Below are 17,847 nucleotides of genomic sequence, written 5' to 3'. Positions count from 1 at the left end.
TACAAAGCTCAGATCTAGGACTTGGAACTCAGGAATACTTCCAATTCAGTGTCTATTCTCCAAGCTGAGGCAGTCCTATGCCCCATTTTGACAGGAGTTATCATAGTCATAGGGCTTCCCTGGTGGCTCAAAGGTTAAAACGTCTGCCTGCAATGCGGGAGACCTGGGTTTGATCCCTGGGTTGGGAAGATTCCCTGGAGAAGGAAATGGCAACCCACTCCAGTATTCTTGCCTGGAGAATCCCATGGACAGAGGGGCCTGGTGGGCTACAGTCCACAGGTCGCAGAGTCGGACATGACTGAGCGACTCTTGGTATTGGTATCACAGTCATAGCTACCCCACACCCGAGGCCAGGGGCAGCGGCCGGGAGGAGCTACCCCAGGTCCAAGGAGTGGTGGCTGCGCTGGCACAGGAGGGCCAAGAGGAGGTACTCCATGTACAAGGTCAAGAGGGGCAGCGGTGAGGAGACACACCTCCTCCATGGTAAGGAGCAGTGGCTGTGCTTTGCTGGAGCAGTAGTGAAGAGACACTCCATGTCCAAGGTAAGAGAAACCCAAGTAAGATGGAAGGTGTTGCAAGAGGGCATCAGAGGGCAGACACACTGAAACCATACTCACAAGAAAACTAGTCAATCTAATCACACTAGGACCACAGCCTGGTCTAACTCAATGAAACTAAGCCATGCCCTGTGGGGGCATGTGGTCCACTGGAGAAGGGAATGGCAAACCACTTCAGTATTCTTGCCTTGAGAATCCCATGAACAGTATGAAAAGGCAAAATGATAGGACACTGAAAGAAGAACTCCCCAGGACAGTACGTGCCCAATATGCTACCGGAGATCAGTGGAGAAATAACTCCAGAAAGAATGAAGGGATGGAGCCAAAGCAAAAACAATACCCAGTTGTGGATGTGACTGGTGATAGAAGCAAGGTCCGATGCTGTAAAGAGCAATATTGCATAGGAACCTGGAATGTCAGGTCCATGAATCAAGGCAAATTGGAAGTGGTCAAACAAGAGATGGCAAGGGTGAACGTCGACATTCTAGGAATCAGCGAACTAAAGTGGACTGGAATGGGTGAATTAAACTCAGATGACCATTATATCTACTACTGCAGGCAGAAATCCCTCAGAAGAAATGGAGTAGCCATCACGGTCAACAAAAGAGTCTGAAATGCAGTACTTGGATGCAATCTGAAAAACGATAGAATGATCTCTGTTCGTTTGCAAGGCAAACAATTCAATATCACAGTAATCCAAGTCTATGCCCTGACCAGTAACGCTGAAGAAGCTGAAGTTGAACGGTTTTATGAAGACCTACAAGACCTTTTAGAACTAACACCCAAAAAAGATGTCCTTTTCATTATAGGGGACTGGAATGCAAAAGTAGGATGTCAAGCAACACCTGGAGTAACAGGCAAATTTGCCCTTGGAATATGGAATGAAGAAGAACAAAGGCTAATAGAGTTTTGCCAAGAGAATGCACTGGTCATAGCAAACACCCTCTTCCAACAACACAAGAGAAGACTCTACACATGGACATCACCAGATGGTCAACACCAAAATCAGATTGATTATATTCTTTGCAGCCAAAGATGGAGAAGCTCTATACAGTCAAAAACAAACAAACAAACAAACAAAAAAAAAAAAAAACAAGACCAGGAGCTGATTGTGGCTCAGATCATAAACTCCTTATTACCAAATTCAAACTTAAATTGAAGAAAGTAGGGAAAACCACTAGACCATTCAGGTATGACCTAAATCAAATCCCATATGATTATACAGTGGGAGTGAGAAATAGATTTAAGGGCCTAGATCTGATAGATAGAGTGCCTGATGAACTATGGACAGAGGTTTGTGACATTGTACAGGAGACAGGGATCAAGACCATCCCCATGGAAAAGAAATGCAAAAAAGCAAAATGGCTGTCTGAGGAGGCCTTACAAATAGCTGTGAAAAGAAGAGAGGTGAAAAACAAAGGAGAAAAGGAAAGATATAAGCATCTGAATGCAGAATTCCAAAGAATAGCAAGAAGAGAAAAGAAAGCCTTCCTCAGGGATCAATGCAAAGAAATAGAGGAAAACAACAGAATGGGAAAGACAAGAGATCTCTTCAAGAAAATTAGAGATATCAAGGGAACATTTCATGCAAAGATGGGCTTGATAAAAGACAGAAATCGTATGACCTAACAAAAGCAGAAGATATTAAGAAGTGGTGGCAAGAATATACAGAAGAACTGTACAAAAAAGATCTTCACGACCCAGATAATCATGACGATGTGATCACTCACCTAGAGCCAGACATCCTGGAATGTGAAGTCAAGAGGGCCTTAGAAAGCATCACTATAAACAAAGCTAGTGGAGGTGATGGAATTCCAGTTGAGCTATTTCAAATCCTGAAAGATGATGCTGTGAAAGTGCTGCACTCAATATGCCAGCAAATTTGGAAAACTCATCAGTATCCACAGAACTGGAAAAGGTCAGTCTTCACTCCAATCCCCAAGAAAGGCAATAACAACGAATACTCAAACTACTGCACAATTGCATTCATCTCACATTCTAGTAAAGTAACGCTCAAAATTCTCCAAGCCAGGCTTCAGCAATATGTGAACTGTGAACTTCCAGATATTCAAGCTGGTTTTAGAAAAGGCAGAGGAACTAGAGATCAAATTGACAACATCTGCTGGATCATGGAAAAAGCAAGAGAGTTCCAGAAAAACATCTATTTCTGCTTTATTGACTATGCCAAAGCCTTTGACTGTGTGGATCACAAAAAACTGTGGAAAATTCTGAAAGAGATGGGAATACCAGACCATCTGACCTGCCTCTTGAGAAACCTGTATGCAGGTCAGGAAGCAACAGTTAGAACTGGACATGGAACAACAGACTGGTTCCAAATAGGAAAAGGAGTACGTCAAGGCTGTATATTGTCACCCTGCTTATTTAACTTCTATGCAGAGTACATCATGAGAAACGCTGGGCTAGAAGAAACACAAGCTGGTATCAAGATTGCCAGGAGAAATATCAATAACCTCAGATATGCAGATGACACCACCCTTATGGCAGAAAGTGAAGAAGAACTAAAGAGCCTCTTGATGAAAGTGAAAGAGGAGAGTCAAAAAGTAGGCTTAAAGCTCAACATTCAGAAAACGAAGATCATGGCATCTGGTCCCATCACTTCATGGGAAATAGATGGGGAAACAGTGGAAACAGTGTCAGACTTTATCTTTTGGGGCTCCAAAATCACTGCAGATGGTGACTGCAGCCATGAAATTAAAAGACGCTTGCTCCTTGGAAGAAAAGTTATCACCAACCTAGATGGCATATTGAAAAGCAGAGATATTACTTTGCCAACAAAGGTCCATTTAGTCAAGGCTATTTTTTTTACAGTGGTCATGTATGAATGCGAGAATTGGACTGTGAAGAAGGCTGAGCACCGAAGAATTGATGCTTTTGAACTGTGGCGTTGGAGAAGACTCTTGAGAGTCCCTTGGACTGCAAGGAGATCCAACCAGTCCATTCTAAAGATCAGCCCTGGGTGTTCTTTGGAAGGAATCATGCTAAAGCTGAAACTCCAGTACTTTGGCCACCTCATGCGAAGAGTTGGCTCATTGGACAAGACTTGATGCTGGGAGGGATTGGGGTCAGGAGGAAAAGTGGATGACAGAGGATGAGATGGCTGGATGCCCTCACCAACTCGATGGACGTGAGTTTGAGTGAACTCCGGGAGATGGTGATGGATAGGGACGCCTGGCGTGCTGCAATTCATGGGGTTGCAAAGAGTCGGAGACGACTGAGCGAGTGAACTGAACTAAATCATAGTCATATTTGCGCAGTTCCCTAAATTAAAACTGAGCAGGACTCTATGCGGCTCTGGAGTTCAGATCTATTGTGTGTTCTCCATTTCTAATCTGTAGGATATAGGGTTCATTCAGCCTCCTTCACCTTTCATGAGTTCCAATGGGTGTATTCAAACAATTGCTAATCAGGAAACGGAGGGGATACAGAAACAGAGGAGAAACAATCAAATGGTGGTACAGTCTTGAGACAGGCTCCTGGTTCCTACTCAAAGAAATATGCATAACAATGTCTCTGAATTCTTCTACAGAGCTGGACGCCCCACCCAGGTGGAGGATGGTAACTTCAGAGTAAACACAAGATTCCTGGAGCACAGCTGTTTCTTCACCACCAACCAATCCAAAAATAAAAATTATAAAAAAAGTCACAAACCCTGCAGCCCTCACCCCAAATGTTGCCTCCTGTTTCTGGGGACCAGTGATGACCATCCTGTTAGGTCTCCTATTTGGCCCCCTTCTATGTCATCTCTGAGAGGAGCCAACAGTTTCAAACTAAAATGCTGTTATTACATGAGTGAATGTTGATTTCAGGCAAAAGATGCCTTGATTTAGATCAGGTAGAGAGAGACTTCTGCTCTGTTAGCAGGACTATGCCCATACACAGCAGGAAGAAGTTACAGAAGAAAGAGACCTCTGCCCCAGTTCCCAAGAAGCATCTTGAGTATGAAGTCTCTCAAGGGGGAGTTGTTAGGGGAAGCACACTGAAACCGCCCACCCTGGCCAGGCACCACAGTAACCATTTGCATGAGTTGTTTTATGACAGGAGATCCTGATAAGGAATACAGAACTAATAAGCCACCACCAACCGGAAGCGTTTGGGAAAGGTCCAAAGGAGACACCGGGTGTCCGTCCACTTCCCAGAATCCCTCTGCTAGCATCCGTCTTGGCTGAGCAATGCATGCACCACCAGGAAAAACTATGAATTAGAATGATTGGCCAAAGACCATCCGAAAACTAATCCCATCACTGTTCTCCTGGGTTCCCTTACTCTACTGCTCTCCACCCGGGTGCCCTTCCCAATAAAATCTCTTGCCTTGTCAGCACATGTCTCCTTGGACAATTCGTTTCTGAGTGTTAGACAAGAGCCCAGTTTTGGGCCCTGGAAGGGGTCCCCTTTCCTGCAACAGATGGATCTAGAGGGCCCTATGCTAAGGGAAATAAGTTAGACAAAGACAAATACTGTATGATCTCACTTATATGTGGAATCTGAAAAGCAAACAAACAAACACGACAGAAACAGACATAGATACTGAGAGCAAACCGGTGATTGCCAGGGTGGGAGGAGGAGTTGGCTATTTCACCAGGGTGGGTGAAATAGCCGAAGGGGATTGAGAGATACAGACTTTCAGCTACAAAATAAGTAAGTTGCAAGTATAAGGTAAATACAGGGAATAGAGTCAATAATACTGTAGTAACTTTGTACAGTGATAGGTAGTTACTAGGCTTTTTGTTGTGATCATTTAGTAATGTATTTGATTGTTGAAGTACTATGTTGTGCACCCAAAACTAACATAAAGTTGTATGTCAATTGTATTTCATTAAGTAAATAAATAAATAAGAAGAGTAGCACAAGCAAAACAAAATTATCTATTTTCTAATTCCCTGACCTGATTGATACTGATAATGAATTAAGAGTATCAGATAATTTATCATTTGCTTACTTAATGGAAAATATGTTATAAGGAAAGTTTGTACTGGTGATCATTTTCACAGAAGTTATTTTTACCAAGCATTTATTGTTCTATGGAAGAAGGGGAAAACTTTGGTTTTTGACAGTTACCATTTCTGCTTCAGTTTTATACATTTACAGGAATATTAGTCAAGAAAGTCTAATCAATTTATTGTGTCAGACAGTCTTCTGCATCTAAAACTTATTTTTGCTCTAGAATGCATTCTGCTAAAAAATGACTTTTCTAATTATTGTTGGTTTTCTCAGCTCTCCCACTAATATCTTCTGCACATCTGCTCATCAAGTTGCATAGATTTCCGAATGGGATTAGCAGTCTTAACAACTTTGCGATTAGCTATACCAATAGCATCCTTTAAGGGTGCTTTGCTTATCTTTTGCTTTAGCAAATGCTTTACTGTTTTAGTGTCATTTAGTATGCAAAACAATCTGGAATTTGCATCTGAAACATATGAGTTTCTTATTTTTCAAAAATCATACAAAAATAATTAATGATAATAATAAATGCCTGAAGGAATTTAATTTTACTATATTTATTTCAATTACTGGAATATTATAAAGAAAGCAGTCATATAAGTCTTTCTAAAACATTTATACTCATGCATATATCATTTAAATTGTGTGCATATATTTAGTAGTATATTCATACATATTCAGAGAAGGTCTTAAAGAATCTGGGAAAGATTTGGTGGGAAAGTTGACAAATCACTTTTCTGTGGCATAAAAAAATATGTAACTTCCCTCAAGAATTGAAGGACTAATTTTGAGATAAGGTTTTTTTTTCCAAGAAAATATCTTCTCACTTCTAATATGCTGTCATCCTCACAATAACACAGAAAATAGGATAGTTGCTGAGCTTTTCCACTTAAAATAGTTTCCTCTTTCAATATATAGAGCTATTTTAAAAAAGACTGAGAATATTACCTTCTAAAATGCTTTTGTTATTTGATGTATTATATCATTTTTTTCATATCCTTTTCCATTTTAGTTTATTACAGGATATTGAATATAGTTCCCTGTGCTATACAGTAGGGCCTTGTGGTTTATCCTTTCTGAATATAAGAGTTTGCATTTGCTAATCCCAAACTCGCAATCCAATCCTCCCCTACTCTCTCTCCCCCTCTGACTACCACAAGTCTATTCTTCATGTCTGAGAATTTGTTTCATAGTTAAGTTCATTTGTGTCATATTTTAGGTTCCACATATAACTGATATCATACAATATTTGTTTTTCTCTTTCTCACTTTTTTTTTGGCTGTGCCGCACAGCCAAAAACTAGGATCTTAGTTCTTGAACCAAGGATCAAATTTGTGTTCCTTGCACTGGAAGCCCAGAGTCTTATCACTGGACCACTAGAGAAGTCCTATCTTTCTCTTTCTGACTTACTTTTCTTAGTATGATAATCTTTGTGTATCCATATAGTTGCAAATGGCATTATTTCACTCTTTTTATGGTTGAGTAATATTCCACTGTATACATATACTGTATCTTCTTTATCCATTCATCTGTTGATGGACAGTTAGGTTTCTTTCCACGTCTTGTTTATTTTAAATAGTGCTCCTGTGAACATACGGGTGCATGTATCTTTTCAAATTGTAGTTTTGTCCAGATTTATGCCCAGTATTAGAATTGCAGGATCATATGGCAACTCTATTTTTGTACACTTACATCTTTAGCATTTCTGTCATCTGTATCTACTTCAAAAAGAGTAACATGACATTTTTTATACTAAGTGGAATTTAATTTGCTTTAAAATTTTTTGGGGGGAAGGGGAAGCAACAGGTACTCAGAGTATTGAATCTTGCAAGTATAGTTTCTTTTTCACTTTGAGATGATCTTTTCACTCTAATTTTTTTCTTTCTTCCTCTTTCCTCCCTCCTTCCTTTTCTCCCTTCTTTCTTTTCTTTTTTCTTTCCTCAAACTTTCCTTCCTTCCTCTCTTCCCTCTTTCCTTTTTTCTTTCCACTTTCTCTCTTTTTTTGAAAGAAGGTGGCTTAAAAGAAGGCAATCCCTGAGTCCTGGACCTGTTAAAGGGTGTTAGTAGATTTTAGTAAGACACTGGAGTCATTTAGAAGCCATATGTAGCTTTATATATTTTTGAGAGGAGGAGTATTGCACATTTTGTTGACTTCAGTACCAGGCTCATGACTAGATAACTATAAATTATTGAAAATCACAACGCTTGTTGAGAAATTAAATCAGTGTCTAGAACATCAGGAGAATTGGGCAGTCCTGCTGCTGCTGCTGCTAAGTCACGTCAGTTGTGTCCGACTCTGTGTGACCCCATAGATGGCAGCCCACCAGGCTCCTCCATCCCTGGGATTCGCCAGGCAAGAACACTGGAGTGGGTTGCCCTTTCCTTCTCCAATGCGTGAAAGTGAAAACTGAAAGGGTAGTCCTAAGGCTATGTTTTTTCCAGTGGTCATGTATGGATGTGAGAGTTGGATTGTGAAGAAAGCTGAGTGCTGAAGAATTGATGCTTTTGAACTGTGGTGTTGAAGAAGACTCTTGAGAGTCCCTTGGACTGCAAGGAGATCAAACCAGTCTATCCTAAAGGAGATCAGTCCTGGGTGATCATTGGAGGGACTGATGCTGAAGCTGAAACTCCAATACTTTGGCCACCTCATGAAAAGAGCTGACTCATTGAAAAAGACTCTGATGCTGAGAAGGATTGGGGGCAGGAGGAGAAGGGGACGACAGAGGATGAGTTGGCTGGATGGCATCACCGACTCGATGGACATGGGTTTGAGTGAACTCTGGGAGTTGGTGATGGACGGGGGGCCTGGCGTGCTGTGATTCATGGGGTTGCAAAGAGTCGGATACGACTCAGCGACTGAACTGAACTGAACTGAACTGAATGTTCACTTTGAACTCTACAGATACTGTGAGAGGGAGTAAATACTCTTCACTGTGCAAAAAGGAGAAGTCTATCATCTTACTTGTTTGATATTCTAATATGGTTTGAGGTCAAAACAGGAAGTGCCATTGTTAACAGGGAGAAACATGAAAGTTCTGTTCTTAAAAACATCTTGAACCTCCTTACCCATGAGGACATTTTGAATGCAGGAACTTTGGGTGGGACCATATGATTTCCTGCATTATCTTCAATCAGTGTGGTAAAGTTTGTTTTTGTTTTAAAATGCAGTTAAAGGAAAGATATTTGCCATTTCAGAGGAGAACAACATTCAGTTCCTTTTAGAGTTTTATGAGCATCTGTGATCGTTTGTCATATGTGGCTAAAAAATGACCAATACTGATGAAATACCATTTTATTTTTAGAGAAAAGCTTCAGCACACTTTCCCAAAATAATTTCTTAAGAAAAAGAAACCCAAACAAACAAAAAACCTTTGCTTCCTTCCAGGAAGTTTTGTCTATGGCTAAATGTGGGTGCATACACTTTCATGATAAAGACCATCATTTTACCTAAATATACTGATGGTAACAGCCTTAAGAGCTATGGACTCTGGAACTAGTGAAGTAGAATTCCATTTCCTAGGTTCCTTTTGCATAAATATTGTCATTCTTATAACACTTGTTGGCTTGAAATAATAGTTTAAACAAAGATGAAAATGTCATAAACCTAAAAAATAAAGGTGAAGAAAGAAATAATGTGGTAATTAGATGTTTTATATCTCTAAACTTTAATTTCCAATCTTTCAAGTTTTCTCTTAGACCATGTCTGATGGTAAACAAATATTTTAAAACAAATCTAATCATTCAAAATAAGGATAGGCATACATTTTTTACAGGTAAATGAATCCAAGCCACTTTTCCTGTTTTCCTAATGAAATAAGACTATTTCAAACAAATATTATATAATAGATTGAGAGAACATTTTCAGCGCAGATGCTTAATTAGAAGTTTGTCTTTACTGGTGAGTCATCATCGAACTAACAATACTGCTTAATACACTGCAGAATATGTATACTTACAGCTGATTCACATTATTGTACAGCAGAAACCAACACAACATTGTAAGCAATTACCCTCCAATTAAAAATAAATTTTAAACAATTAAAAAGTTAAAAAAACACAGTACAGAATAGAAGACAAAATCCCCAGATAATGGACCAGGAAACTAAGATAAAACTTGTCTCTATACAAACTCAGATCCAGTTAGGAACTTGACCATTTTATGTATCTTTCTTTGTGCTCTTAAATACATTGAGTTCAGAGTTCCTTATGTATTTATTTCTTCATTCAACCTGTAGAAAAAGGTTTTCTGATCTACTCAGCATAGAATATGATACTTCCTGCCTTAAAGAAAAATAAGGAGCATTCTGCAAAACTACTGAACTAGTCTAAGAACAGGGGATGTTGTACCAAATCTCATAATCCAATAATCAATTAGAACCTTCTTTAGTTTTTTTCTACTATCAAAATGTGGAAGGGGTGAAGTTATAGGACCTGGATGAAACTCCCAAGAGCTCTCTTTATTTCACATAAGTTATTGTAACAGAATTTGCTTAAAATTACATTTTTTAATATGTAAAAAACAAGAGAAGCAGCAAGAATGATTACATTAAAAGAGGGTAAGGGGGTAATCCTAGAGTCTCCATGTTTCAGAGTCTGATGTGGTCACAGGGCTATTTAGCTTAGCCCCTCGCCTTTTCTCTTTCCAAGATCATGGTGCTTCTGTTCACTTTTTGTTTTACAAGGATAATTGAACATTTAATGCTTTTTAAAATTTCTTAATGCAGTAGGAATTTTGAAATAGATGGGAATTGTAAAGGGAGAAAACACTCAAATGCAGGATAAAAGACTGATTTTTAAGTTGATATTTAAAAATTGTGGGATTCTTATAGGGAGAAATTAAAAATCTTAAAAATCTTTAAATTTAAAATATTTTACAGTTTACAAAGCACTTGAAGTAAAATTATTTTATTTGAATGCTCAGTAAGGGAAGAGTAGGACTATAGCTTGAGTTACTGGCAGAGCTGTGACCACACATCTTGCTTCTTAGTCTAAGACTCTATTCTCTCTTTCTCTCTCACTTGGTTTTTTCCCTCTCCCTCTCTTTCTCTTTCCCATTCTGTCCTCCCAACCTCCCATGATTGATTCTGAAATGTATTTTATGGATGCTTAACAACATAAAAAATTAAGCTTTTTGAGGGCAAATTCAGTGTTCTATTTTGCATCTCTAGTATCTAACCCAACGTAAATACTCAGCTAAATACTTGTTTAATGAATGAATGAAATAAAGTAAGACAATTGAAATGGAAATGACTTTTCAAGTAATAAATAAGAAAATGAAAATAAAAGAGCAATATTATAGAAAAAGACAACTATTCAGAATATCAAGTACTGTATTAGACACTATCTTTTTATCTGTCATCTATTTTGTTAGTCTTATTCAAGATAATACAATTTATTATATGTTATTATTTATAAATTCTCAGGTTACTAAGTCATAATTATAATTAGAAAAATTGGTCCTGTTTTGTTTACAAATGGAATTCAGAATTCATTCTTTAGTAATATAAAGTTCATTGGAAGACAACAAATAAAAATGGTCATACTTACCTATCACATCTGGGAGAATAAAAGATTGTGATCATTAACTCATATTTACAACCATTTTTCTTAGTCACTCATATTTTCTTTATACATTTCACAGGTTTAAAGCATCAACTGATCATTATCATATTTTTCCATCAGTATGGCTTATCCATGACCAGATTTCAACTGACCAGGCTAAGATAAAAAAGTTTCTCTTATATAGCTTTTCCTACTTGCATGTCTAGATAAAGATCTTAATGTGAGGACATTTATTTTAGTTCTACAAAGTCTCTATAGGTAAATCTTTGTGTATGTGACTTGGAAGAGAATTTAGAGGAATAACTAATTTATTATTTATATAAGACTAGTTACTGGCTTCATGTATCACCCAGATACACCAAGGAAAGAGAATCTCAAACAATATACAAATTTTACAAAGCCAAATCTACACATCCAATAAAGGTGAAATACCCAGCATCTGACTGAGATTCTTAGATTCATACCAAAAAGAGAATAACAAAAAATGGCCTAAGCTTCAACTTTGCTAACTTAATTACTGTTGTCAAGAAACACTGCATGATGCCATCTAGTGACAAATAATCAACCTATGGTTAATCACTTAGAAATGATGGGTCGAGGAGGTGAAATTCCCAGGATTTTAGATGTAAAGGGGGAAAAACCTTCGGAAAGAATTACATTTGGTAGAGTAGTTTTGTTTCTCCAGGTGTATGAAAATTTATCACTGATCTGCAATTTTTATATTGTCACCTACCTCCAAATCTGCACTTCCACCTCCTCGGCTTCTGCCTTTCACCATCCAGTCTGCAGTTGAACTTAGAAGTGAGGGGTGCTGTCCACGTTGCAGCCCCCGTTACAGTGACAGGTGGTGGAGGTGGAGCCCTTTAGAAAGCAGTCTCAACAAATGTTTTGCTTTGTTTTGTTTTTTTAAAAAGTGCTTCAAAAAAGGGAACCAAGATGATTCCTGAAACAATCTGTGCCCAATTAAAAATAATAACAACAATAATAAATAAACTGTTGAAAGTTCAAAGGGTAAAACTAAAATAGGGACCAGAGGAAATCATCTTTGTGCAGATCCAATGCTACGCTGTTTCTTGTACCAAGTCCTCACAGAAAATGCCAGAGACCTCTCTCTCTGAAAGGCTGTATGCAGCATTATGCCCTAAGGAAATTAATTTTCTCCAACATTTCTCATCTTTTGTAAACATATGGCATAGATTTTTATTTTAAAGAGAAAGACTAAAGATTTGTCAACTGTGGGATTCTCACAGTCCAATAGTTTCTTTTTGGTTAATTTTTTACAGCTAGATTAACCAGTGCTGCTGCCATAGGTATAAGAAAACAAGACACTTTGCTGTGTTCACATATATCTGATTAAAGCTCAATAGGAATATTTTGGGTGCCTTGGAAAAATATCAAGTTAAAAAATCTTGGTGAAAAAAAAGCTTATCAAAATCCCCAGCTTCAAGTGTGTTTAGTTGTTTTCATTTCATTGTTGCCTGCATGCTGTGATTGGAGCACAATGTGTGGAAATTGCATAACCATTATTTCCACAAATCAAAGCTCTTGAGAAATGGGAAGGCTGTGCAGGAGCCGCTGCATGAAATGTCGATTAAAAAAAATTCAGCCTTTATGTCTAAAGTCTTCTTTTCAACTATTGTTTAGTTGCAACTATCCCTGAACTTCATTTTGCTTTTAAACTAAAATCAGAATTAACCATGGGTGAAATAACAGTTTTTAAAAAGTGTTTTCTCCGAATTTCTTATATTTTCCCTGAGTTCAAGTTTCTTTTATTATTTTTGATATCTTGGACTAGTCTAAGCCATGGCTTCTTAATTCGAATACTAGAACTGTTGAGAAGAAATACGGTGGAGTCTCTAAGTCTCAGAGAGAAGTGTGGATACTCTCAGCCCAGTCCATTCCAGATTTATGGGGGTTAGGGGGAGTCCTTTCTCTAATTCATTCACAGTTAAAATAGTAACCAGTCAGATTGTTATTTGGGTCTAAATAAGCCTGAATGCCTTATAAGAAAGGAAGAACAACTTCTCTCTCCAGCTTCCAGCATTCCTCTTTTGCTCCAGCAGAGAGATTTGGTTGTACTACTCTGATAGCCACATGCTTCTTGTCTCAGATGCTAATAAGAGCAATTAAGAATATCAACAAAAATCTTGGGAAAAGAAAAAAAATAGGTCTAGCTATTTCAATGATGTAAAAAAATTTTTTTTTCTTTTAAAAAAAGGAGTTACCCCAAATGAATTAAAAAAAAAAGTTCTTTGAATGGTTATTTAGAGTGAGAAAAATAAAATAGACATTTATGTGATTAAAACAAGATTTGATATTGCTACACTACCTAAAGTCAGCTTCCCTGGTGGCTCAGACTGTAAAGAATCTGCCTGCCAATGCAGGACACCCAGGTTCAATCCTTGGGTCGGAAAGATCCCCTGAAGAAGGGAATGACAACCCACTCCAGTAATTTGCCTGTAGAATTCCATGGACAGAGGAGCCTTGTGCGCTACAGTCCACGGGATCACAAAGAGTCGAACATGACTGAATGACTATCATTTTCACTTTCTTGCCTCAGAGCCACCCACAAACACCTATGAGAACCTGGAAATTTCCCCTTTGACAGCGAACACATCTGAGTTAGTCTGGGAATGGGTGGGAATCTCTAACATCCTTTTAGAAATCAGGAGATGAAAATGATAATTTACTTAAAAGTGAGATGCCGTTATGTTGGGAGAAATTCTACTGAGGTGTTTTGTTAGCCCTTTCAATGTACAAACTCATTTTGAGGAAGTTTGTCTGCAAGTAAGGCATAAAATGCAGCTATGCATTCACACTTCTCAGTACCTGAGATATACTGAGCATAAATATCTTTTTAGGTTCTGGATTTTTGATCAAAGTTTGTTTTCTTCTATAAAGTTCCTGCTTGAAGAGTGTTTCAGTGTTCTTCAAAGTAAATTTCCAAGATTATAAGGCTAAAATAGTGATTAAAACAGAAGTCTGTGATCAGTCACCCAGTTGAACTTTGAATCATGGTGGCAGTTTTTCTTTTATCTTTAAATTTGGTGCCATTTTCTTCCTAATATTTTCACCCCTGGGATTTTTCTGGTTAGAGATGTATATAATTTCCTTTCTGCCCACATCCCCTTCTAAAAGAAACTGTCCCCACCCACAGACCCTGCTGAACAGATGGGCCAAGTCACCCATGATTACATCAGATGACCCTACTCCTTGGGCTGTAAGAGTTGAGGACCAGCGTGTGGGGGTCTATGATGAGTGTCCATCTATATGTTAGACTAAGCCGATTGGATGATATCATTTGAGAATTTAAAACTATGTTGAAAAAGTTATACATGAGTGATATAAATTGGATTTGCAAAATCACAGGTATTTGGTTTGGGGGTTGTTCCAGAACAAGCCTCAGCCATGTGTAAATCAAATTTATGAGGGATTCCAAATTCAAAAAACCTTGTATATAGAGCCATACTAAGAGAGTGACATAGAATAGCTATGCAGAGAGAAGGTGCTAACAAGAGCTGTATTTAACATTTGTAAGTCCCTCCTTGTCATCCAGGACTCATTCTGCTTTCTAAATAAACAGTTTTCCAGCATTGTTTGGGGTGGATTTGGCCAGCTGCAGGGGTAATTTCAGACTGTTTTAAGCCAATCAGCAATATAACATACTCCTGCTCAGTGATTGGTTCAGAGTAGGCAGGTGAACAAATTAGAGACAAGTGAGGTCAAGGAGACAGTTGCAGGCTGTTTTGGGGGGAAGTTTCTTCTCTCTAATCCATGGGAGTTGCCTCAAAAGTACTTTCTGTCTTGGTAAATACGAACTAAGAAGCAAACAGCAAATAGCTTTTTCTGACGACATTTTTAAAACCATGAGAAGAGACAGTTTTAGCAGAAAAGCACATTGTAGAGGAAAGTGCACAGTAATAGAAAGCATGTCTTTGTTGACATTATGGAACCAGTTGTTTTTTAAAGCCTGCTCAGTTTTTGGATTTCTCAATAATATAAGCCAATAAAATCCTTTGTTTAAACTATCAATATTTGGATCTTAAATTTGAGTGAGAGTCGGACACGACTGAGCGACTGAACTGAACTGAACTGAGTAATTTTCTAGGTCTCAGAAAACCAAGCAGTCCCTTGAATTTTACCAGCCCCACAGATAAGCAATTCTTAATACCATTTTCTCCATTTTTGCCTGGTTTGCCTGGTTATATTTTAGTTGCATCATCAATATTATTAAACAAAACATCTCTTCCTCTCTCAATAATATTTTCCGCATACTGTCTTTGAAAGTAGTACACATGGAGGAGGCATCTGACTTTCAGGTTGTATTAATATGAAGTGGTCTTAGAGAAGATAAAAGAAATCAAAACTAATGATGAAACTAATAATGAAATGAGGGTGATTAAGGAAGAACCCAATCAACTTCACCAAGACCAGGAAAGGTAGAGTGATAGTGCTATGAAACCAGACACCATAACAGATGCTTCGTTTTCATATGTATTCTATAGACACCTTCAATCCTACCATGATAAGATTCATTCTCTGCATTTGAAATGCAAGTAGATAGAAAAAAAGATTATATTTTTTTCCTAATCAAAATCAAGGAGTGTATCTGGATTTTTGGAACATGACTTTACTTAATCCTGACGATCCTGCCTGGTAGGGATCATTCATTCCATGATATGGGTGGGGAAGTGAAGAAGAGAGATTAACTCATCCAAGAGAGTAAGTGACAGAATTGAGATAGGAATTAAAAGTTACGCTATTGCTTTATGTTAATTATTAAATTGTGATTAATTGATGGCTTCTCTGGCCTTGCCAGTTCTGGTTCTCTTGCTGATATAGTGTCATCTTAAGTATAAGTTAGGGCTTCCCTGGTGGCTCAGAGGTTAAAGCGTCTGCCTCCAATGCGGGAGACCTGGGTTCGATCCCTGGGTCAGGAAGATACCCTGGAGAAGGAAATGGCAATCTACTCCAGTATTCTTGCCTGGAGAATCCCATGGACGGAGAAGCCTAGTAGGTTACAGTCCACGGGGTCGCAAAGAGTTGGACACGACTGAGCGACTTCACCTCATCTCACCTCACCTAAGTATAAGTTATTTCTGGAAAAATCATAAAAAGGCGGTAACACTGGTTTCCCTTCCAAGGGCATTCCACTGCCCAGTGTTTTGTGCCTTTTGACATTTGAACCATATGCTTATATTACTTTATGTAAAAAAAGTAATAGATTTGGAAAAAAATCACATCATGAAAATTTTTTGTCTGATAAAATGGTAGCCTTGTTTCAGATGATTTGTAGATTCTCTCCAGCTCTAAAATTATTTTATTGTGTTCTCCCAGTTTATGTTAATTTCAGGGCATTAAAAGGTTTTCAGTGTTTCAGGCAGTTCAAAAATACGAATGCTCAAGTAGGTGTACTGAAAAGTTGTGCCATGTTTGACCGAATAGCTTCTTATAACATTCAACTGGGATCTCTGACCCTTGAAATTTTATAAATGTGAAGGATATGAAACTGTCTTTGGTAAAAAGAGACAAGGTCAGCTCCAAATGTTCCTGTCTCCATGCATGTTCTCCTGGTTTAGAGAAGAGACATATTCCTATCCTGAATGTTCTCCAAACCACTGAAATTGCTTAAAGGGATCTTTAAAAGGTTACTTATATTTTCAGCAGTATTAATTACTTTTTTTTGAAAAATCAGATAAATTAAAATTTGGGAGTTAACCTTAAGATTCAAATTAGGGCAAATATCTGGGGAGTACAATAAAGCCCAAAGGGACCTGCCAGCATTTTCACTTGAAAGGATAGCTTTGCTGTGATTAACACTAAACTATCTAAGGAGTGGCTTGAGCAGCAGTTAGGAATCTGGCTATTAATCACCCTGGATATCTCCCGTGGGTGAGGACAAGCTGAAGGCAAGTGTGTTTTGCACATTTTATTTTCTCAGGAACACAGCAGGCACCTTGTAAAATCACTAGGATTGGCCCCACAACCAAATCAGAGGAGGATAAAGAAGATTCATGAACACAGGCACTGGCAATTTGCCTTCATTCTCTAATGGCAAACCCTGCAGGAGACAGGAACATTTGGAGCTGACCTTGTCTCTTTTTACCAAAGACAGTTTCATATGCTTCACATTTATAAAATTTCAAGGGTCAGAGATCCCAGTTGAATGTCATAAGAAGCTATTCGGTCAAACATGGCACAACTTTTCAGTACACCTACTTGAGCATTCGTATTTTTGAACTGCCTGAAACACCAAAAATCTTTTAATGCCCTGAAATTAACATAAATATGGGCCACAAGGCTAAGTTCCACTCTTCTTAACATTGAAGACAGTCACATGTAATTTTGCTGTTATATGAAGCAAATCAGTTCTGCTAACTAAAGCCCACAGTATTTTGCACATTATTTTTCTGAATTCTATTTTAGTATTTGAAATGCTAAAAAATTCTGCCCCAGAACTCTTTCTGGAGAAGTCTGTGTGTTGTCTTTTGATCTCTGTTATTGGTTCAAAAGTCACTCATGGCTAAGTTATAATGCTAAAGGGGGGAGGCTATTTATGGACTTTTGTATTATTTTTTTTCTGTTCATCATACTGCATTTCCCCTTCTGAGGCTTCAGAATTCTGCTGCAAATTACAACAAGCAAGGACATTAACAGCCTATGCTAAGACCTCAGAGTTATAGGAAAAGATCCCTGCATAGGATCCTGGCTTAAAAGGTATTTCTGCCCTGTTGTGAAAGACATTTTACTCAGAATCTTAATTTTTGTA

General features: G+C 38.1%; 1 protein-coding gene across 5 annotated transcripts in view; it reads right to left on the bottom strand.

The window, feature by feature from the left end:
• The window catches only part of SLC39A10 (solute carrier family 39 member 10), a 153,561-nt gene extending 141,644 nt beyond the window's left edge, over window positions 1-11,917 (bottom strand). For 4 of the 5 annotated variants that reach the window (XM_060411229.1, XM_060411230.1, XM_060411227.1 and 1 more), the window contains exon 1: window positions 11,812-11,917. The gene's annotated coding sequence lies outside the window, so the exon portion shown is untranslated. Of the gene's footprint in view, window positions 1-11,063; window positions 11,228-11,811 lie in introns of those variants that run through there. The other variant, XM_060411231.1, reaches the window with a different exon arrangement.
• Between the last annotated feature and the right edge of the window lie 5,930 nt (window positions 11,918-17,847).

This window comes from Ovis aries, chromosome 2 (assembly GCF_016772045.2).
Source record: "Ovis aries strain OAR_USU_Benz2616 breed Rambouillet chromosome 2, ARS-UI_Ramb_v3.0, whole genome shotgun sequence".
Taxonomy (NCBI): domain Eukaryota; kingdom Metazoa; phylum Chordata; class Mammalia; order Artiodactyla; family Bovidae; genus Ovis; species Ovis aries.
The sequence above is the reverse complement of the archived record's forward strand: the minus strand, read 5'-3'. Positions and strand labels throughout refer to the sequence as shown.